This window comes from Nycticebus coucang, chromosome 12 (genome assembly GCF_027406575.1).
Source record: "Nycticebus coucang isolate mNycCou1 chromosome 12, mNycCou1.pri, whole genome shotgun sequence".
In the NCBI taxonomy this organism is placed as follows: Eukaryota; Metazoa; Chordata; class Mammalia; order Primates; family Lorisidae; genus Nycticebus; species Nycticebus coucang.
Window position 1 is genome coordinate 91359292 of NC_069791.1, and position 23490 is coordinate 91382781.

At 40.3% G+C, this 23490-nt stretch overlaps 1 non-coding gene across 1 annotated transcript; it reads right to left on the reverse strand.

Moving 5' to 3' along the window:
• Nucleotides 1–1062: 1062 nt before the first annotated feature.
• LOC128562893 (U6 spliceosomal RNA) lies at nucleotides 1063–1166 on the reverse strand. The gene has a single exon (XR_008373592.1). It is a non-coding gene; the product is annotated as a U6 spliceosomal RNA (small nuclear RNA).
• Nucleotides 1167–23490: the final 22324 nt, after the last annotated feature.

Sequence of the window (23490 nt, forward strand, 5' to 3'; positions counted from 1 at the left end):
ATCAATAAAATAGATAAATCTTTGGCTAACCTAACCAGGAAAAAAAAGAGTAAGATCTTTAATTTCATCAATCAGAAATGGTAAAGATGAAATAACAACAGACCACTCAGCCTGTGGCTCAAGGGGTAGGGTGCCGGTCCCATATGCCGGAGGTGGTGGGTTCAAACCCAGCCCTGGCCAAAAACCAAAAAAAAAAAAAAAAAAAAAAAAAGAAATTCAAAAAATCCTTAATGAATATTACAAGAAATTTTACTCTCAGAAATATGAAAATCTGAAGGAAATTGACAAATACTTGTAAGCACACCATCTACCATGACTTAGCCAGAACAAAGTGAAAATGTTTAACAGGCTTATATCAAGTTCTGAAATAGCATCAACTATACAAAATCTCCCTAAAAATAAAAGCCCGGGACCAGATGTCTTCACGTCAGAATTCTACCAAACCTTTAAACAAGAACTAGTGCCTATATTACTAAACCTCATCCAAAATATAGAAAATGAAGGAATTCTACCCAACACATTCTATGAAACCAACATCACCTTGATCCCTAAACCAGGGAAAGACTGAACAAGAAAAGAAAATTATAGACCAATATCATAATGAATATTGATGCAAAAATATTCAATAAGATCCTAACAAACGGAATCCAAGAACTCATCAAAACAATTATACACCAAATCCCAAGTGGGATTTATCCCAGTGTCTCAAGGCTGGTTCAATATACGTAAATCTAAAAATGTAATTCAGCACATAAAAAAACTAAAAAATAAAGACTATATGATTCTCTCAATTGATTCATAAAAAGCTTTTGATAATATCCAGCATCCCTTCATGATCAGAACACTCAAGAAAATTGGTCTAGAAGGGACATTTCTTAAACTAATAGAGGCCATCTACAGCAAACCCACAGCCAATATCATATTGAATAGGGTTAAATTGAAATCATTTCCACTTATATCAGGAACCAGGCAAGTCTGCCCATTATCTCCATTGCTCTTTAACATTGTAATAGAAGTTTTTTTTTTTTTTTATTGTTGGGGATTCATTGAGGGTCAATAAGCAAAAATATGGAACGCTTCATGAATTTGTGTGTCATCCTTGCGCAGGGGCCATGGTAATCTCCGTATTGTTCCAATTTTAGTATATGTGCTGCCAGAGCGAGCACTGTAATAGAAGTTTTAGCCATTGCAATTAGGAAAGAAAAGGAGATCAAGGGTATCCACATAGGGTCAGAGAGATCAAACTTTCACTCTTCGCAGATGATATGATTGCATATCTGGCAAACACTAGGAATTCTACTACAAAACTTTTAGAAGTGATCGTAGAATACAGAAATGTTTCAGGCTACAAATTCAACACCCATACAGCTGTAGCCTTTATATATACCAACAATAACCAAGCCAAAAAAATAGTCAAAGACTCTATGCCTTTCACAGTAGTGCCAAAGAAGATGAAATATTTGGGAGTATACCTAACAAAGGATGAGAAAGATCTCTATAAAGAGAACTATGAAACTTTAAGAAAAAAAATAGCTGAAGATGTTAACAAATGGAAAAACATACCATGCTCATGGCTGGGAAGAATCAACATTTTTAAAATGTCCATACTACCCAAAGCAATATATAATTTTAATGCAATTCCTATCAAAGCTCCATTGTCATATTTTAAAGATCTCACAAAAACGATACTTCATTTTATACGGTATCAGAAAAAACCTCAAATAGCCAAAACATTACTCAGAAGTAAAAACAAAGCAGGAGGAATCATGCTACCAGACCTGAGATTGTACTATAAATCGATAGTGATCAAAACAGCATGGTACTGGCACAAAAACAGAGAAGTAGATGTCTGGAATAGAATAGAGAACCAAGAGATGAACTCATTTACTTACCATTATTTGATCTTTGACAAGCCAATTAAAAACATTCAGTGGGGAAAAGATTCCCTATTTAACACATGGTGCTGGGTGAACTGGCTGGCAACCTGTAGAAGACTGAAACTGGACCCACACATTTCACCGTTGACTAAGATAGACTCTCACTGGATCAAAGATTTAAACTTAAGACATAAAACTATAAAAATACCAGAAGAAAGTGCAGGGAAAACTCTTGAAGGATTCAGCCTGGGTGAATATTTTATGAGGAGGACTCCCCAGGCAATTGAAGCAGTATCAACAATACACCTCTGGGTGTAACACTAAAAAGCTTCTGCACAGCCAAGAACATAGTAAGTAAAGCAAGCAGGCAGCCCTCAGAATGGGAGAAAATATTTGCAGGTTATACCTCTGACAAAGGTTTAATAACCAGAATCCACAGAGAACTCAAACGCATTAGCAGGAAAAGAACAAGTGACCCCATTTCAGGGTGGGCAAAAGACTTCCCTAAAGAAGACAGGTGCATGGCCTACAGACACATGAAAAAATGCTCATCATCCTTAATCATCAGAGAAATGCAAATCAAAACTACTTTGAGATATCACATAACTCCAGTAAGATTAGACCACAGAACAAAATCCCAAAACCAGAGATGTTGGTGTGGATGTGGAGAAATGGGCACACTTCTACACTGCTGGTGGGAATGCACACTAATTCATTCCTTTCGGAAGGATGTTGGATAATACTCACAGATCCAAAAATAGACATACCATTAGATCCTATAATTCATTTACTGGGTATATTCCTAGAAAACCAAAAATTACAATATAACAAAGACATCTGTACCAGAATGTTTATTGCAGCCCAATTCCTAATTGCTATGCCATTAAAGAAGCCTAAGTGCTCATCGACCCACGAATGAATTAACAAATTGTAGTACATGAATTCCATGGAATATTACACACCCTTGAAGAAAGATGGAGACTTTACCTCTTTCATGTTTACATGGATGGAGCTGGAACATATTCTTAGCAAAGTATCTCTGGAATGGAAGAAAAAGTATCCAATGTATTCAGCCCTACTATGAAGCTAATTTATAGCTTTCATATGAAGGCTATAACCCAACTATAGCACAAGAATATGGAGAAAGGGCCAAAGGAGGGGAGGGGAGGGGGAGAGGTTGGTGTGGAGGGAGGGTAATTGGTGGGGCTGCACCTATGGTACATCTTAGAATGGGTACAGGTGAAACTTACTAAATGCAGAATACAAATGTCTTCATACAATAACTAAGAAAATGCCATGAAGGCTATATTAAACAGTTTGATGAAAATATTTCAGATTGTATATGAAAGCAGCACATTGTACCCCTTGATTGGACTAATGTACACAGCTATGATTTAATAAAAAAAATGATGGAGACTTTACCTCTTTCATGTTTACATGGATGGAGCTGGAACATTCTTCTTAGCAAAGTGTCTTAAGAATGGAAGAAAAAGTATCCAATGTACTCAGCCCTACTATGAAGCTAATTTATAGCTTTCATATGAAGGCTATAACCCAACTATAGCACAAGAATATGGGGAAAGGATCTAGGGAGGGGAGGGGGGGGAAGATTGGGGTGGATGGAGGGTAATTGCTACGGTCATACCCACGATGCATCTTAGAATGGGTACAGGCGAAACTTACTAAATGCAGAATACAAATGTCTACATACAATAACTAAGAAAATGCCATGAAGGCTATATTAAACAGTTTGATGAAAATATTTCAGATTGTATATGAAACCAGCACATTGTACTCCTAGATTGCATTAATGTACACAGCTCTGATTTAATAAAACAATTTAAAAAAGAGAGAAAAAAGAAAAAAAAATAGCATCAGAGTTGTCTACAGAGCAAGCTCCAAAGGGGTAAGCATGGTGGTGGAATTGTGTTGAAAGTCAGCCAAAACAAACTAACAAAAATCTTTAAAAGGGGCAGCACCTGTGGCTCAAAGAATAGGGCACTGGCGCCATATGCCAGAGGTGGTGGGTTCAAACCCAGCCCCAGCCATAAACTGCAAAAAAAAAAAAAAAAAATCTTTAAAAGTACATGAATCCAGTTTTTCAGGTTGGGAAATAATAATTGGTCTATGTATTCTACCCTAGAAATACTCTATTCCTCAAAACAGGAAAAAAAAATTACAATTGCTCCCTGATTCTTACCTGCTTGATTTTGTACATATCATTTATCACATTCATCCTATCTATTGTTGCTTATTTATCTTAATCATTGTCTGCTTCTTCTCCATCCTCACACCAAGGAGTAAATATGCATCTCATGGGGTAAGAAACTTTCTTTTTAAATTGCATTCTCAAATCATAGATCTAGTAATCTCTTAGCAGATGGTTGTTGAGTAAATGAAAGGAAGGTTTTGGGCACCACCTAGTGGACATAGCAGCTATTATCTTTATGCAAATGAGCTTTGCCTGTTTTCTTTTTGCAACCATCTTGGTTAAGTGTGCCCTGGGATCTTGAAAGGGGGGTGAGGGTAGCAACCAGGACACACCCTCACCCTGGACAACTAGCTACACTTATTGGATCTGGCTCTGCCCCAAAAGCTCAATATTTGCCCACCACCATCGCTAGAAGAAAATGGGTAATTTGGAAATCAGCTAGAATATTGAAAAACAAGAGACCCCACAGTGACAGGGAGTTCACACATGCTGAGGCAGCTCAGAGTATTGGGGGAAAGATTTCATTTTCAGAAAATAATGAAGTTTGAGCTGAGAGCTTTCTTAGTGCCATTTGACTATAATACTTCTAGGTCAGCCCTAGAGAACCAGCTCACCGTCCAGATTTTTCTGTACCCCATTCTGTGTGCCAGGTTCCCCAAGTCTGCCACAAGAGCCCATCTGGGAGGTTAATGTTCCAGTTTGCAAGAGAAGACCAGACTCTGGATGCCAAGGCAGAATTGGGCTTCTAGGGAAATGTTGGCTGAAATGCTGATCAGTGGGCACAGGTTAGAACTGTAGCAACGGAGGTTCCAGAGACTTTTCCTGCTCCATCCAGACTGCTGGCAGAGATGAAGAAAAAGCCTGAGAGACAGCAAGTTATCTCTTGTAATGGAAACCAGAGGTAGCTCCAATATGGAGCTAATTTTAGCCACCTAAGTAAGGAGGGAGAAGACCAACAAAGCTCTCCATTGTCTGGTGCTCCCCAGATATGGCTTGAAGGATTCACAAAATGCTAGCATTGTTTTCCTCAGGGAGGAGAACTATGACAGCAGGGGGGATGGGTTTTTTAAATTGGAAACACTTTAATAGCTTCTGGAGCATCTTTTAGTATTATCTATTATCAATTTGCAAAGGTAAATAAAGGATAAGAGAAAAAAACAAAGATTCTTTTTTTTTCCTGTTTTTTACTCTATATTTTTGACCAACACAGTTTAAGTGTGCCATGGACATTTAAGTTCAAGTGTGCCATGATTTTATTATTTTTTATTGTTAAACCATAGCTGTGTATATTAGTGCAATCAAGGGGTACAATGTGCTGGTTTCATATACAATCTGAAATATTCTCATCAAACTGTTCAAATAGCCTTCATGGCATTTTCTTAGTTATTGTATGTAGACATTTGTATTCTGCATTTAGTAAGTTTCGCCTGTATCTATTCTAAGATGCACTGTAGGTGTGGCCCCATTCATTACTCTCCCTCCACCCTAACCTCCTCCCTCCCTTGCCCTTCCTTGGACCTTTCCTTATAGTCTTGTGCTATAGTTGGGTTATAGCCTTCATGTGAAAGCTATAATTTAACTTCATAGCAGGGCTGAGTACATTGGATACTTTTTCTTCCATTCCTGAGATACTTTACTAAGAAGAATAAGTTCCAGCTCCATTCATGTAAACATGAAAGAGGTAAAGTCTCCATCTTTCTTTAAGGCTGTATAATATTCCATGGTATACATGTACCACAATTTGCTAGTCCATTCCTGGGTCGATGGGCACTTGGGCTTCTTCCATGACTTAGCAATTATGAATTGGGATGCAATAAACGTTCTGGTACAGATGTCTTTGTTATATTGTGATTTTTGGTCTTCTAGGTATATACCTAGTAAAGGAATTATAGGATTGAATGGCAGGTCTATTTTTAGGTCTCTAAGTATTCTCCAAACACCCTTCCAGAAGGAACATATCAGTGTGCATTCCCACCAGCAGTGTAGAAGTGTGCCCTTTTCTCCACATCCACGCCAACATCTCTGGTTTTGGGATTTTGTTATGTGGGCTACTCTTACTGGGGTTAGATGATATCTCAAAGTAGTTTTGATTTGCATTTCTCTGATGATTAAGGATGATGAGCTTTTTTTCATGTGTTTGTAGATTGTGCATCTGTCTTCTTTAGAGAAGTTTCTCTTCAAGTCCCTTGCCCACCCTGAGATGGGATCACGTGTTCTTTTCTTGCTAATATGTTTGAATTCTCTGTGGATTCTTGTTATTAGACCTTTATGGGAGGTATAACCTGCAAATATTGTCTCCCATTCTGAGGGATGTCTGCTTGCTTTACTTACTATGTTCTTGGCTGTGCAGAAGCTTTTTAGTTTGATTAGGTCCCAGTAGTGTATTGTTGATACTGCTTCAATTGCCTGGGGAGTCCTCCTCATAAAGTATTCACCCAGGCCGATTCCTTCAAGAGTTTTTCCTGCACTTTCTTCAAGTATTTTTATAGTTTCATGTCTTAAGTTTAAATCTTTTATCCAGTGAGAGTCTATCTTAGTTAATGATGAAAGGTGTGGGTCCAGTTTCAATCTTCTACAGGTTGCCAGCCAGTTCACTCAGCACCATTTGTTAAATAGGGAATCTTTTCCCCACTGAATGTTTTTAATTGGCTTGTCAAAGATCAAATAACAGTAAGTAGCTGGATTCATCTCTTGGTTCTCTATTCTGTTCCAGATATCTACTTCTCTCTTTTTGTGCCCATACTATGCTGTTTTGATCACTATTGATTTATAGTACAGTCTCAGGTCTGGTACTGTGATTTCTACTGCTATGTTTTTATTGCTGAGTAATGTTTTGGCTATTCGAGGTTTTTTCTGGGATTTATTGATCTGTTTTACAACTCTTTTGTTTTCAATTTCATTTAATTCTGCTCTGATTTTGGTTATTTCTTTTCTTCTCTTGGGTTTGGGGTTGGAGTGTCCTTCCTTCTCTAGTTGCTTGAAATGTCTCATTAAGTTATTAACTTCCTCTCTTTCCATTTTCTTGAGGAAGGTTTTCAGTGCTATAAATTTCCCTCTTAGGACTCTCTTTGCAGTATCCCAGAGGTTCTGGTAATTCGTGTCTTGATCAATGTTTTGTTCCAAAAATTTGGTGATTTTCTTAATCTTGTCTATAACCCATCTACCCTTCAGCATAAGGTTGTTTAGCTTCCATGTTCTTGTATGGGTATGCAGGTTCCTGTTGTTACTGAGTTCAACTTTTATTCCATGATGGTCTGAGAAGATGCAAGGAATAATTTCTATTTTTTAAAATTTGCTGAGGTTAGATTTGTGGCCTAGGTTGTGGTCGATTTTGGAGTATGTTCCATGGGCTGATGAGAAGAATGTGTATTCAGTTTTGTTGGGATGAAATGTTCTGTAGATGTCTGTTACATCCAGATGTTGAATGGTTAAGTTTAAATCTAAAATTTCTTTGCTTAACTTCTCTTTGGAGGATCTATCCAGCACTGTTAATGGGGTATTAAAAGCTCCAACTACTATGGAACTGGAGGAAATCAAGTTGCTTATGTCTGTTAGAGTTTCTCTTATAAATGGAGGTGCGTTCTAGCTGGGTGCATAAATATTAATCATTGAAAACACATCATATTGAGTATTATCTTTAACAAATATGAAGTGTCCATCCTTATCCTTCCTTATTTCAGTTGGTTTAAAGCCTATTGCATCTGAGAATAGAATTGCAATGCCAGATTTTTTCTGCTTTCCATTTGCCTGGAGTATATATGACCATCCCTTTACCTTGAGTCTATATTTGTCTTTTAATGTAAGATGCGATTCTTGTATACAGCAGATATCTGGCTTGAGTTTTTGTATTCAGTCAACCAACCTGTGCCTCTTTAGAGGACGATTTAAACCATTCACATTAATTGAGAATATTGGTAAGCCTTTCGAGAGTCCGGTGGACATTTTTTTTTTTTTTTTTTATTGTTGGGGATTCATTGAGGGTACAATAAGCCAGTTACACTGATTGCAATTGTTAGGTAAAGTCCCTCTTGCAATCATGCCTTGCCCCCATAAAGTGTGACACACACTAAGGCCCCACCCTCCTCCCTCCATCCCTCTTTCTGCTTCCCCCCCCATAACCTTAATTGTCATTAATTGTCCTCATATCAAGATCGAGTACATAGGATTCATGCTTCTCCATTTTTGTGATGCTTTACTAAGAATAATGTCTTCCACTTCCATCCAGGTTAATACGAAGGATGTAAAGTCTCCATTTTTTTAATGGCTGAATAGTATTCCATGGTATACATATACCACAGCTTGTTAATCCATTCCTGGGTTGGTGGGCATTTAGGCTGTTTCCACATTTTGGCAATGGTAAATGGAGCTGCAATAAACAGTCTAGTACAAGTGTCCTTATGATAAAAGGATTTTTTTCCTTCTGGGTAGATGCCCAGTAATGGGATTGCAGGATCGAATGGGAGGTCTAGGTTGAGTGCTTTGAGGTTTCTCCATACTTCCTTCCAGAAAGGTTGTACTAGTTTGCAGTCCCACCAGCAGTGTAAAAGTGTTCCCTTCTCTCCACATCCACCGGTGGACATTTTTAATCCTGTTGCAACTGTGGAAGTCAGAATTTGATCAAAATTTTCTGGGTGGGTTTACTTTTGTTGTGGAGGATTACACTGGTCTTTATGGAGGACAGGTCTGAGAATATCCTGGAGAGCTGGTTTAGTTATGGCAAATTTCTTCAACATGTGAATGTCATTGAAGTATTTAATTTCTCCGTCATAAATGAAACTCAGTTTAGCTGGGTACAGGATCCTGTGTTGAAAGTTATTTTGTTTTAGGAGATTAAAAGTCGATGACCATCCTGTTCTAGCTTGAAAGGTTTCAGCAGAGAGATCTGCAGTTATTCTAATATTCTTGCCCTTGTAGGTGATGGTTTTCTTTCATCTGGCTGCTTTCAGAATTTTCTCCTTCATATTAACTTTAGTGAAATTGATCATGATGTGTCTGGGGGATGTCTTATTCAGGTTGAGTCGTGCTGGAATTCTGAAACTGTCTGCTATCTGAATTTCAGAATCTCTTGGCATGCCTGGAAAGTTCTCTTTCATAATCTCATGGAGAAGAGACTCTGTGCCTTTTGAAGCCACTTCATCGCTTTCAGGGATCCCTATAAGACGAATATTGGTTTTCTTCGCATTATCCCAGAGCTCTCTGAAAGAATGATCTGTTTTTTCCCTCCATTTCTTTTCCTCTTTGAGAGTTTGGGAGCGTTAGAAAGCTTTGTCTTCAATGTCAGAAATCCTGTCTTCTGCTTGCTCCATTCTGTTACTGAGGGATTCTACTGTGTTCCTCAGATCTTTGAGGGCTGCAACTTCTTGTCTCAATGTGTCAAAATCTTTGGTCATTTGGTCTTTGAATTTGTTGAATTCTTGAGATATCTTTTGGGTTACTGCTTGGAATTCTAATTCAATCTTATTTACTATCCAGATTCTGAATTCAATTTCTGACATCTCAGCTAGTTTGTTTGTGCATAGGATCTTGTCCTGTGTCTGCCCCATTGATCCTTGGGGGAGTTGATCTACTCTGATTATTCATATTGCCAGAGTTTTACTGTTGATTTCACCTCATGACTGTTTTTTATCGTTGCCTCTGGCTGTCCTCACAGTTGTGAAGGTGTCTCTCCAAGATTAGACCCCAGTGGAATCACTCTATTGTTGCTGGATCTTTGTAGGGAGTGACCCTGTGTAGTTCCTCTGGGGCTGCCTCAGCCAGGGAGTTCTGGTTGTGGAAGCAGCTGTAGTGTGACACACCCGGATCCAGCAACAGGGAGGGAGGTGGTGCTCACGGTTCTGGGAGTGTCTGGCGCCCAGTGACTTTGGCACAGAGAGCCCAAGGCTCCAGCAGTCTCTGGCCAGAAGAAGGGCTCCTCTCAGAGGCAGAAAGGGCTCTGGAGGGCACGCAGCTACCAGAGTCCCTGGCCAGACCACTGGGCCAGTTTTGAGGTAGGGAGGGTACAGGAGGGAGGATGCAGGGTTGTGTGGCTCCCGCAGTTCCTGGTCAGGGCATGCAGTGGCCTGGTGGGTGTGGGTCATATTTTGAGGGTCATGGCACAGCTCTTATGGAGGTCCAGGTGGCACCAAGCCTTGGAGTTTGAGGTTGCTATTAGCTGTGACACCATGGCACTCTACCCAGGGCAACAGCCTGAGGCTCCAGTGTGCCAAAACTGGTCTCACTCTGCCCCTGAGGGTTAAGGCTGTAAGGCAGCTCAGTCCCTGTATTTAGGCTGCTCAGTCACTAGGTTACTAGCTCCCACCCGATCCTTGCTCTGCAACCCTGAGGGCAGAGCTTGCCAGGCCAGTTCTCTCACAATGGCTCCCTTTGGCTGGCAATTGAACACGATTAACTCTGTTCGGCTCAGTGGCTCAGTCTGGGTCCCTAGACAATGCCCAAGGTTCTCTGCACTCCTGCTCAAGCTCTCCCCAAGGCAGTTCAACTGAGTGCCAAGTCCAAAATCACCAAAACAGTTCACAGATAAGGTCTTTCTGGTTTGCAGTTTCAAACCAGAAAGTTTGACTTTCTGGCCAGCTGGATTAGGTCGATTGAACACACGCAACCACTTGCCAGTTTTCCACTGTTTTTGTTTTCCTCTTGGGGTCCAGAAGTCCCTTGCTGACTCCCTGTATCCTCAAAGGGATGATTATAGGCAGATCCCACCAGCCAGAGATGCCTGGAGTCTTATCTCCCCAGACTCACCATGCCCAGTTGCAGGGAAGCTGTTACTCAGCCGCCATCTTCCAAAGATTCTTTAAGGATGTTGCTGTCAGCTCTGTAGGAATTTTTCTGCATTACAAGTTTCAAGTTTTGGTAACTCATTGTCCATAAATTCTTCTGCTTAGATTGCTGTCATTTCTATGAAACTATTCTTTTTAAAATCATTACAAAGCCATAAGGTGGGAACTGTGGTAGGGACCTGAACTCTGCAAAGATATAGGCACAGTTAGAAAGGTATATAACCAGCCATATTTCCATAGCTTGTTTCTCTATAACTGCTTGCTACTCAAGAGTCACATAGCTGATGGTTCACAAAGGTTCTTCACTTTAATTTCTCTCAGGGAGAAGTAGTCCTTCTGAAGCCTAAGAATGGTCTCTGAGATATCTTCCAGACTCTGCATTCTAGTGGACCAACTGATCCAACAAGGTCAGTGTCCAAGGAATCACTCATCTGGTCTTGTGACCTGAGAACTGTCTCAGTAGAAAAAGATAATTTCTGTTTCCTGACTCTATGAGTTCATCCCCAGTCCATCAATAGACCTAATTCCTTAGTCTTTTGTCTGCCAAGCTACTTTTAAAAACCCTGGCCCCAAATTCTTGGGGAGATGGATTTGAGAAATTACTCCTACCTCCTCATCCTCACATGGTGTCATGTGATATTAAACTCTATATTCACGGTAACTACTGCTGTCTCTGTGTATTGGCTTTCTCTTGAGCAGTGGGCAATGAACCTGGTTGGGCAGAAGCATCTAGATTCCCCCCACCCAAATCAGCTGGGGATGGGTTCTACACCCAGTCCCAAGGATCTCTGTTTCTCTTATTCCCAGACCCATTTCTGTTTCAAGTATTCAGCTCCTGGGTTGATGCAGCAGATGGAAGGGCACCCAAAATCTGCAAGGAAAAAATAACCAAAAGAAATCTTAACTCATCAAAAAGCTGATCTTCGTTTCTATCTGTGAATACCCTGCTCTCCTGACCAAACCTCCCTTCTCTACTCATTTCTCCCCTCCGCTCCCCTTCTTCAGTAAGACAGCTTCTCTTGGTGAATTGACCAAAAGTAATTAAAATGAAGCAAGAGGTTATTTCTGTTCATAGTCCACACAGCCTGCTTGCAGTGCCCTGTGGAATGCCAAGGCAGCTGTATTCTGTTGTCTAACCCTTGTCCCTCAAACACTCACCTTTCTTGGTTGTTTACTTGAACCCTGCTAGGTGCTTCTACAGGCACTGTGTACTTGAACCTCTACTGCATTCCTGTGGTGATGTTGGATCTCTCCCATTTCCTGGATAAGGTAAATGGCTCAGAATAGGCAGGGCTGCAGTAACAGAATTAGAACTCAAACTCATAGACTTCAACTCTAATAGTTGAATACTTTTTCCACTCATCCTTGGCTCCTTCTTTTTGGGTAAGATGACGCTCACTATTTGCCCTGTTTGCTGAGTTTTCCTTGTGGTTCTACCCTTCTCTTCTCTTCCTATTCACGTTTCTCAAACTTAAGTCATCTGTAAACTCACCTGTGATTTACTTTTTGTTGTTCATGGTATAACCATACACTATTACCTCTCTTCCTACTTACTCAATAGTTTTTTTACATCACTTACTTAAAAGTATTTTAATGGAAAAATCTACTAATGGAAATAAAACTCTGAATCCTTACTATAATAAAAAAAAGTTTTACATGCCACAAACAGTTGAAACTAAAAGTGAAGATGATGAAAACACAAATTTGAATTTATTATATCCCACTGAGCATAGATGCCTGACACTATTTGAGACTAGTCTTGTTCTCTTTTTGTGAAAGGGTAGACTAAGGTTTTATCAGTTATTTATAAATATGATAACATTGCATAACAAAAAACTCTCAAATCTCAGTGGCTTACATCAACTCATTCACTTCTCTCTCACAAGTCTGCAAGTTGTCTGGCAGAGGCTCTGCTTTAAGCTACAGGTCAGGTTTAAGTCTTATCTGTAAGGTTTAAGCCTGAAAATGCAAAGCTTTCATTTTGAGACCACTAATTCAGCAGGGTGCACTCCCCTCATGAAGACCAGATGGCAGACACACCACACATCAAGTTAACAACGTAACCATGTTTTAAGACTCTGCTTATATTGTACCCTCTAACAGTCCAGTGGCCAAAACAAGCCAGGCCTAAACCCAACCTTAATGGAACAGAGAACTATTGTCCTCCCTTGGAGTGGTGTATGGAGCAAGTAGAGAGTGAATACTTGCTGAATAACAAATAATTCTCTACCACAAAGGATAGGAAGACATAGAAGTAGCAAAATGAAACTTGGCAACTGACTAAATTGAAGAGGAGTGGATGAATCATAATTCATGTCCTGGTTAGGTAACTCATTGCCATTTTGAACAAAGTCAGGGTCTTTTTTAGCAAATAATGTGCAGATGATCATGGTGATGGATGGGGGATGGGAAAAAGGAGAGTTTGGCACAGATGTTTAAATTCCCCCTTCACAAGTCACTTCCTTGATTCTGTATCTTTTCTTTTGCTCCTCCCCCTCCCCATTCATGTTTTTTTAAAAGGTGGACTACATCAGCTCCTCCTACTTCTTTCCATTTCTCACTGATAAAACCATAACTATCAGCTTTCTATACCCCAATCAACCAATTGTACTGTTTTTTTCTTCTTTTGTTAACTCTAATGTTCTTGCTGCCAAAGGCAATAGATCTTTCTTAGTTCTCACTCATGGCTCTTCTTGGCAATGCTGACAATTCTTGAATTGTTCTCATCCATCTCTCTGTTATCACCCCTGCCTATCCTGATTCTTTGCTCAGTCTAAATTGTGTCCATGGAATCCTCTTCCTCTCTCTACCCTGTAAATATAATTGTTCTCCAAAGACCCATCCTCAGCTAACAGTTCTTCCCATTTCATATGCACTCTTTGTCCATCTCATTCTCTCCCCATGTTAATTCCCTAAAACACATTGAAAGCCTTGACTTCTATCTGATTTCAAACTAAACACTTTACTAATTACTACATAAGTTTACTAAATAAATGTTAGTTTTACACTCATACACTAAGTCAGTCAAAAATGATCCCAGTGTTCCTGCCTCAAAACCTGTTCTACCCAGACAGCCTTAAATGGCAGACCCAAGTTTATGCAATCAAAACCTAGACATCATTTTTCAATGCCCCCTTTCTCTTTACCCCATCTCTCATGTTTAGTCATCAAATCTCCAGTTATAGGAGGAAGAAATTCTCCTTCTAAGAATTTCTCAAATTCACTTTAAGACAATCACCACTTGACCACCAGGCTAATCATTTCAAAACGCATAGTTGACTGAGTTCATTACTGTCATTAAAATACTTTCATGACTCATCATTACTCTCCAGATAAAGTCCAAACTCTTTATCATGTGAAAACATGACCATTGCCTCTGTCATTCTACAATTTGAACCTAATACTGAGATTGAATGTAAATAATGTGACTTTCTTCTTCCAGGAGACTAAAGTATAAGTTCCCTGGCTGTTCTTGGCAATGCTAATCGATTCTGCAAAACACAGAAAAGGTTGCTGGTAGAAGCAATGGAGCATGCCAGGCACAGAAATTCATTACCCTGTCTCTTGTAAACAAATCTCTTGGTCAAAAAGGGTGCATCTTTTTGGTTGGGAAGCAACTTTTGGAAGTTCTTGTCAATCCTGAGCTACCAGGAAAGTTAGAAGCCTGCCAAGGCTTCTTGCATTAGAGTCTTTGCATTCATTTAGTCTCTCCCTGGAATAGTCTGTCTGTGATTCTGTGTATCCTGGCACCTGCGTATCTTCTAGGTCTAGCCCTTAACCACTGACACACATATCTCTTCAAGTTTGTTTCTGTCTTCAACTCTTATCCCAGCCATCTTTTGTCCTACCAAAGAAGACCACAGAGCAGCTCCTAGAGAGGAAAAACAGGTAAATGAGGGAAGCAGGAGAGTAGAGAGGCTTTCTTACTTTGGAAATTTACCCAAACATCAGCACTCAAAGCTTAGCCTTCTTTAGGAAAGTTTACCTTTGGTAGTGATACCAAACAGGAGATGATAAGATGAGCTAACTGAGGAATAGCCAGGCCTTGCCTGCAGGGACAAATGCTACTTTTTGACAGCAGGTAATTAAGGAAACACTGGATTGAGCCATAGATATTTACCCAGGATTGGGATGGCAGGAAGGCAGAAACCCCACATTCCAGTCCTTGTTCAGCTAATAATCACTGTGAAGACCTTGGACCATTCCAGTCTGTAAACTGAGGATGTTGGACAACATCAAAGTTTCTCAATGTCACCACAGTTGTACTGCAGGCTAGATAACTGTGGACTGACCAGTGCCCTGCAAGATGGTTAGTAGCATCTACCCACAGATATGAATAGCACCTACCCTCAGTGATGATAACCTGAAAGGTCACCAGACACTGTGAGTATCTTATCAGATGCAATATTCTCCCAAGTGAAATTCACAGGACTAGAAGATCTCTTCACTTCTGAAACTTATTAGTCACAGGGCATTTTTGTTGTTGCTATCTGTACAGAATTTTAAAAACATCTTTTCATTGACCTTATAACACAATGTTGAGAATCGAATGAATAAGTGGCTTAGCAAAATATAAAAGATTATAGAAGATAGCTAAGATTATGATTATGGATGCCTTTGAAAGGAAGGTGGTTTCAAATTCCAATTTTGTCACCTATCAGCTCTTGGAAGCCAGGACCAAGCTACATGACCTCTCTGGCCTTCCAAGTGAACAAACCTAAATAGATTAGTAATAAAATGAGATTATATATGAAAAGTGCCTGGTATATAACAAAGGACCAAGAAATCTTGTCCTTATTCTCTTATTTGGAAAAGTACTTGAAACTAGAATTGTTTGAAAATCTTAAAAATACTACAAGTAGCCAAGGCAAAGTCCAACCTCAGTAGAAAAACAAAGGACAAAAATTTAAGGAGAGTTTGTTGATCTCCTTAAAATGTTTTCCTGACTCATCATTATTCTCTAGGCAAATTCCAAACTTTCTATTATGTGCTACAATAACCACTACTTCCTCTTCATTTTACAAGTTGACATGATACTGAAGTAAGATTCCATGTAAATGAGGTGACTCCCCTTGTCCAGGGCACTAATGTAGAAGTTTTCCTTCCATCTGCAGATGTTAGCAGCAAGTCTGGGACACTGAATGTCAGCAACACATACACAGATGCCCTTTCCTGGTTGGACTCTGAGAAGTCTCCAGAGCTAAGATTGACCAGGAAAGTTAAGAACATACCACACTGTGTCACAGAGCTCATCAATAATTATCTCTTGAGGCTGAGGAGTTATTGGGTTATGTTACCTCCTTTCTCTTAAAAGGTTTTATTGGAATGAAGTCCATCTAATATTCTGAAGGTTTACTAAAGCATTGGCTCTTAGGTCCCATGGTTTTAGAGCATATTGTCTTCCCTGCCCAGAGGAGGAAGCCTGGTCTCTTGTGTGTGAGGGACATGATGTAGGAGCACATCAACAACTCCTGTGTGAGAAGTGCTGTCACATGTTGTTCCATTTCCTGCTGGCTGGACTGCATTGTCCCCTGCAGTGACTATAGGACACAGAGCATAGATAATGCCTGCATAAGGAAGAACTGAGGAAGCCTGGCACAGAAATTCAACAGGGAGGACTGCAGTCCTGGGTTCAGCTTTCCCTACAGCATCTATGCACTTTAGCAGTTGTTTGTAGAGTTTTCTAGAACAGTTTGCTCCAAAAAGTTCTGGAAAAGCTTTTCCACTCTTATTTTATTGACTATAGAACTAATAAAAAGCAAAACATTTCTTCAAACCACTTTGTTATCAAAAGTACAAAACTAAAAGTAAACTGAGAGGATTTTACATCTCAGAAAAAATAAGAAAGAGCAATTACTTAGTAAAAGCGAGGGATGTGCCTATGAATATAATATGCAAATTTCATCAATGGAAAAAGCCATTGGGATTATAAATTAATCCTCATAAGTCATTACAATGGCCCTATCTCATTTTAGCCCTGTCTCATTAACTTTCCCTGCCTGGCTACTGTAGCCATTTGAGCCTGCCCTCCTGATCTTAGACAGAAATGGTCATTGCTCTAAGTGTATTATTAGTGTCAGTTGGATATATCTTCAGCTGGACCACGCCATTGATGAATTAGAGGGGCAAATTTCCCCTATAAATGGATATAGAATGTGTTGCCTCGGGACATGATTACCTTGGGGAATGTTGTGGTAGTTTGATATCATGTCCACAAATTCTTTGCACATTTCTCATTAAGAAGTGGAGTCTATCCCCCTCCTCCCCAACTTGAATCTGGGAAACATCACTGAGTGTTGATTATCTGACTTCTAAGGGTAGATCTTTAAAGGTGATTTAGCCTTAATTTCCTTTGTGGGTTGGAATCACCAGGTAAAAAAAGTCTGAGGCTGTTATGCTGTGAGGGAGTCCTGGCCATGTGAAGCGGCCTTGTGAAGGCCTTCCAGCACAGCAGCCCCACCTGAAGTCCATGTGCATTAAGTTGCCTCCAAATGATCTCTGACTGAATCAGTCAGTTCAAGTTGCTATTACAAAGCATCACTGACAGAGTGGCTTGAATAGCAAGTATTTATTTCTCATGGTGCTGGCGAATGAGAAGTCCAAGATCAAGGTCCTGGTTGATTTCCTTCCTGGTGAGGGATCTCGTCCTGGTTGGTGGATAGCTGCCTTCTCATTGTATCCTGAGGATCTCCCACCACCTCTGCCTCTCTCTTTCTCGCTCTGTCTCTCTCTCTCTCTCATTCCCTTCCTAGTCTTACAAAGCCACTAATCTCATCATAAGGGATCTACCTACCCTGTGACCTCATCCTACCCTACCTTCCAAATACCATCATGCTGGAGGGAAGAGATTTAATACATGAATTTGGGGAGGACACAATTCAATCCACAGCATTGCCTTAAGACAGGAGGTCACCCCAGCCTTCAAGTCCTCCCAGCAGAGACTTAAAACATACTGAAGCAGAATAAAACCACTTCTACTACCCTCCTTCTATATTCTTGAACCATAGAATCTTTAAACATGATGGTTTCTTAAACTGTTACATTTCTGTTTAATTTGTTATGTAGTAATAAATGCATGTGTGTATTTAGGGGTGGGTGAACCTATGTGTTTTCAAAGATATACTCACAAAGTAATAGAGATAAGAAAATGAGCAGAAAGGGTGAGGTGGTCTAGCTTGGTCTCATCCTGAAAAAGCAAGAATTGGTGATTTCTTTGTAGTCACCATAAACTAGTCTTTTTTTTTTCTTTTTTTTATTATTAAATCATAGCTGTGTACATTAATGGGATCATGGGGCACCTTACACTGGTTTTATAGACCATTTGACACATTTTCATAACACTGGTTAATATAGCCTTCCTGGCATTTTCTTAGTTATTGTGTTAAGACATTTATATTATACATTTACTAAGTTTCACATGTACCCTTGTAAGATGCACTGCAGGTGTAATCCCACCAATCACCCTCCCTCCCAGTAAATCAGTCTTAATGAAAGGTACTGAATGAGTATTATGATTGCTTTGCCTAAGTTCTATGCAGGCAGAAAGCATGGAGTGTGGAGAAGGAAGGCAGATTCTATACTGTGGGTAGGGCACAGATTTCCCCTAAAGGTGGTGGGTTTCCATCATCAATCATACTTGAGCCTGGAGAACTTAAGGGGCTTCTTGCAATGAGTAAGAGGATATGGTCAAAAACATTCTCCCTACAGGATGAAGATAGCAGGCCATAGGTTAAGTAAGAAGATTGAGTTAGCAGGAAACCTCCTGTGAAGTATCTTGGCCCACAGATAACTAGTATCTAGGAAATCATATCCTGTCAGTCCATCATTTAAATCCTTCCCATGCCTTCCACTGAGAGAGAGCTTTGACTAGATAGATATTTTCTCTAGCAACTGAGGCCTCATTAGGAGGCCTTGGGTGTGACTGCTTGAGGCTTAAGCCTTGAGTCAGGATTTCAGTGAGAAAGAATGAGCAGAAGGTAAATGCATTGTGAGAAAAACTTTAAGAAGAAAGAAAGAAAAAGGCATTGAAAAATGTTGGAACGAGGCCCAGTCCTTGCAAGAGCTTGTCAGTTTGTGTCTACATGGCAAGTCAAATCCAGAGGCATTTGATGCCATCCTTTGCCCATCTTCTTTTAGAATTTTTCCCAGTCCAAAAAGTTGGGCCCCTATAGCCATCTTGATACTATGTGATGACTGGGCCATGTGCGGACAAGTCACATGAGCTGAGTCAATCGAATTCATTCTCTGGAATTTAGCTGCTGACCCTGAAGCTGGAAGGTGGTAAAGCCAGAAAGTGGGAGAGACCACTTTGTGACATTAGTCTAGATTCTCAGATGGAAAAATATGCTGCAGATGCATAGGGGGAAAAGATAGACAAGTGACAATCTGTTCCCATTGAGCTGTATGGAATGGGTGCCTGTGTTCCTCATGACTTTTCAGTTGCTGGCTCCTCTCTCATGAACTCTAGCTCATGATTCTTGTCCTTAATCCTATGAAATTATTCCTGGGTCTTTGAAATAGAATAGTTTTTGCTGGTCTGAATAGTTTTCATACATTTTGTAAACCAACAAGGTTTAATTAAGGTACAATTTATGACAGAAGAGGAGTCAGGATTCACTTCCAAATCTCATTTGCTTACTCAGAAGATTCTATTTTTGCTAATACCTTTATGTAATCCTCTTGTGATATACTAATCAATACATTATCCAAATAAATACCAGAACCCTTCATGGTCTACTCTCTGTATAATATAACACTCATAGAAACTATAGTCTGAGTCCTTAAAACAGAACAGAGTTTACTTAATCATAAACCAGTGAAGTTTACTTAACATGGTCATGGGCGATCACATTGTTTTTAACTGGAAATCTTCCTAAAACATTGTTTAGTTTTCCTCTGTATCCACAATCTCTCAATTATGACCTACTCTAAAATTCCCCCTTCTGTCTCACTACCATGCTGTTCTTTACCCACCATTATTTCCACCACTGCTGTCTTCTACTCTTTAGAGACAGAAGTCATCTCATGAAGCCACATCAGGCCTTTCTAACATAACACCAAGATTTCCCAGCTCTGTGTACCCCTTATTCCTTACTCTCCACACAGGTGTCTATAAAACATAATTCACCTATATCTCTTGAGGCTTAGAAGACCTGTGGGATGTTTATAGTAGAAAGCTGAAGGGAAAAACAAACAAATGAAAAAACCCTGAGGCCTTATCAGCAGGTGATCGTCCAGTATGAAGAGTGATGACAAGACCTCTTGCTGCCCATACAAAAATCCAGCGGAGAGAAAAAAATAAAAATTAGTTAATTAGGGGGGAGGGCAAGATGGCCGACTGAGAGCAGCTTCCGAGGGAGGCTTCTGTCCAAAAGAAAAGATAATGTCCAGAAACAGCCCATTTAAGCTGAAGACTGGGAGCCCAGCCAAGAGACAGATGGTAACTGCAGGTCACCTCTGCTAAGGCAAGCTGTGACTCCAAGAAACCAAGCTTCAGGTACAAAATTCATCTGGAAGGAGGAGTGGCCATTGCCTCCCCCAAGAAAGCTATGGTTTTTCTTTGTTTTTCTGTCTCCTTTCTTTTCTGTCTTCGTTTGCTCCTGTGAGTTTTCTACGGACAAGCAGTGAACTGTGGACCTCTTGTCTCACGCCACAGGTGAGTACTGTGGGAAGGGGGGACTACTACCTCAGAGGGACCATGCCGTGACTCTGAACACTCTTGCCAAGCAGAAATATAAAACTAAGATCTTTCCTGCCATTCTGAACTTCCAGTACACCCTTCCCCCCTTACCTGATGAACCAGAAGCCTAACCCCTACTGAGACTGAGGGAAGAGGTTCTTGAGCAGTGCCCCCCTCTGTCTGCCAGTAAAAGCACCTGCCCAGCAAGAGATTCCAGGGGCCGTGCTGAGCCCTCCTCACCAGGATCTCTGCCAGCAGCCATGCCGCCTCACACCCCAGGCCCTGTGACCTGCGCCTGCCCGGACCTCCATACGACTGGCGCCATGACCCACGATCCACAGCTGCTGGACTTTTGTGTGAGCAGTGCTGGGACCCACACCTGCCGGGCCTCCACACACCCTGACCAGGAACTCTAGGAGCTGCAAAACCCCAATCCTCCCTCCTGTAAACTCCCTGCCTCAAAACTGGCCTGCTCGTTTGGCCATGGACTCTGGTAGCCACGTGCCCTCTGAAGCCCTTCCTGCCTCTGAGAGGAGCCCTTCTCCTGGACAGAGACTGCTGGAGCCTTGGACTCTCTGTGCCAAGGTCACCAGGCACCAGGCACTCCCAGAACCGTGTGTACCACCCACCACCCTGTTACTGGATCCACCTGTGCCACACTCTGGAGCTGCTCCCACAACCAGAACTCCCTGGTTGGGGCAGCCCGAGAGGAGCTACACAGGGTCACTCCCTACAAAGATCCAGCAACAACAGAGTGATCCCGCTGGGATCTAATCCTGGAGAGATACCTCCCCAACTCTGAGGATGCTCAGGGGCAACGGTGAAAAATAATCATGAAACAAAATCAATGGAAAAACTCTGACAATATTAATAATCAGAGTAGATCAACTCCCCCAAGGATCAATGAGGCAGACACAACACAAAATCCCATGCACAAACAAATAGCTGAGATGTCAGAAATCGAATTCAGAATCTGGATAGCAAATAAGATTGAATTAGAATTCTAAGCAGTAACCCGAAAGATATCTCAAGAATTCAACAAATTCAAAGACCAAATGACCAAAGATCTTGACACATTGAGACAAGAAGTTGCACCCTTCAAAGATCTGAGAAACACAGTAGAATCCCTCAGTAACAGAATGGAGCAAGCAGAAGACAGGATTTCTGACATTGAAGACAAAGCTTTCCAATGCTCCCAAACTCTCAAAGAGGAAGATAAATGGAGGGCAAAAACAGATCACTCTCTCGGAGAGCTCTGGGATAATTTGAAGAAAATCAATATTCATCCTATAAAGATCCCCAAAAACAAAGAAGTGGCTTCACAAGGAACAGATTCTCTTCTGTATGAGATTATGAAAGAGAACTTTCCAGACATACCAAGAGATTCTGAAATTCAGATAGCAGACAGTTTCAGAACTCCAGTACGACTCATCCCGAATAAGACATCCCCTAGACACATCATAACAATTTCACTAAAGTTAATATGAAGAAGAAAATTCTGAAAGCAGCCAGATGAAAGAAATCCATAAGCTACAAGGGGAAGAATATTAGAATAACTGCAGATCTCTCTGCTGAAACTTTTCAAACTAGATGAGGATGCTCATCAACTTTTAATCTCCTAAAACAAAATAACTTTCAACACAGGATCCTGTACCCAGCTAAACTGAATTTCATTTATGACGGAGAAATTAAATACCTTAATAACATTCACATGTTGAAGAATTTGCCATAATTAAACCACCTCTCCAGGATATTCTCAGAATTACCCTCCATAAAGACCAGCATAATCCTCCACAACAAAAGTAAACCCACCCAGAAAATTTTGATCAAATTCCAACTTCCACAGTCGCAAAAAGATTAAAAATGTCCAGAAGACTCTCGAAAGGCTTATCAATATTCTCAATTAATGTGAATGGTTTAAATTGTCCTCTAAAGAGGCACAGGTTGGCTGACTGGATACAAAAACTCAAGCCAGATAGCTGCTGCATACAAGAATTACATCTTACATTAAAAGACAAATATAGATTCAAAGTGAAGGGATGGTCATCTATACTCCAGGCAAATGGAAAGCAGAAAAAAGCAGGCATTGCAATCATATTCGCAGATGCAATAGGCTTTAAACAAACTAAAATAAGGAAGGATAAGGATGGACACTTCATATTGATTAAAGGTAATACTCATTGTGATGAGATTTCAATTATTAATATTTATGCACCCAACCAGAATGCACCTTAATTCATAAGAGAAACTCTAATAGACATGAGCAATTTGATTTCCTCTAGTTTCATAGTAGTTGGAGATTTTAACACCCATTTAGCAGTGCTGGATAGATCCTCCAAAAAGAAGCTAAGCAAAGAAATTTTAGATTTAAACTTAACCATTCAACATCTGGACATAAAAGGCATCTACAAAACATTTCATCCCAACGAATGAATACACATTCTTCTCATCAGCCCACAGAACATACTCCAAAATTGACCACATCCTAGGCCACAAATCTAACCACAGCAAGTTTAAAAAAATAGAAATTATTCCTTGCATCTTCTCAGACCATCATGGAATAAAAGTTGAACTCCATAACAACAGAAATCTGCATACACATACAAAAACATGGAAGCTAAATAACCTTATGCTGAAGGATACATGGGTTATAGAAAAGATTAAGAAGGAAATCATGAAATTTTTGGAACAAAATGACAATGAAGACACAAATTATCAGAACCTCCGGGATACTGCAAAGGCAGTCCTAAGAGGGAAATTCATAGCACTGAAGGCTTCCTCAAGAAAATGGAAAGAGAGGAAGTTAGTATCTTAATTGGACATCTGAAGCAACTGGTGAAGGAAGAACATTCCAACCCCAAACCCAGCAGAAGAAAAGAAATAACCAAAATCAGAGCAGAATTAAATAAAATCAAAAATGAAATACAACAGACCAATAAATCCCAA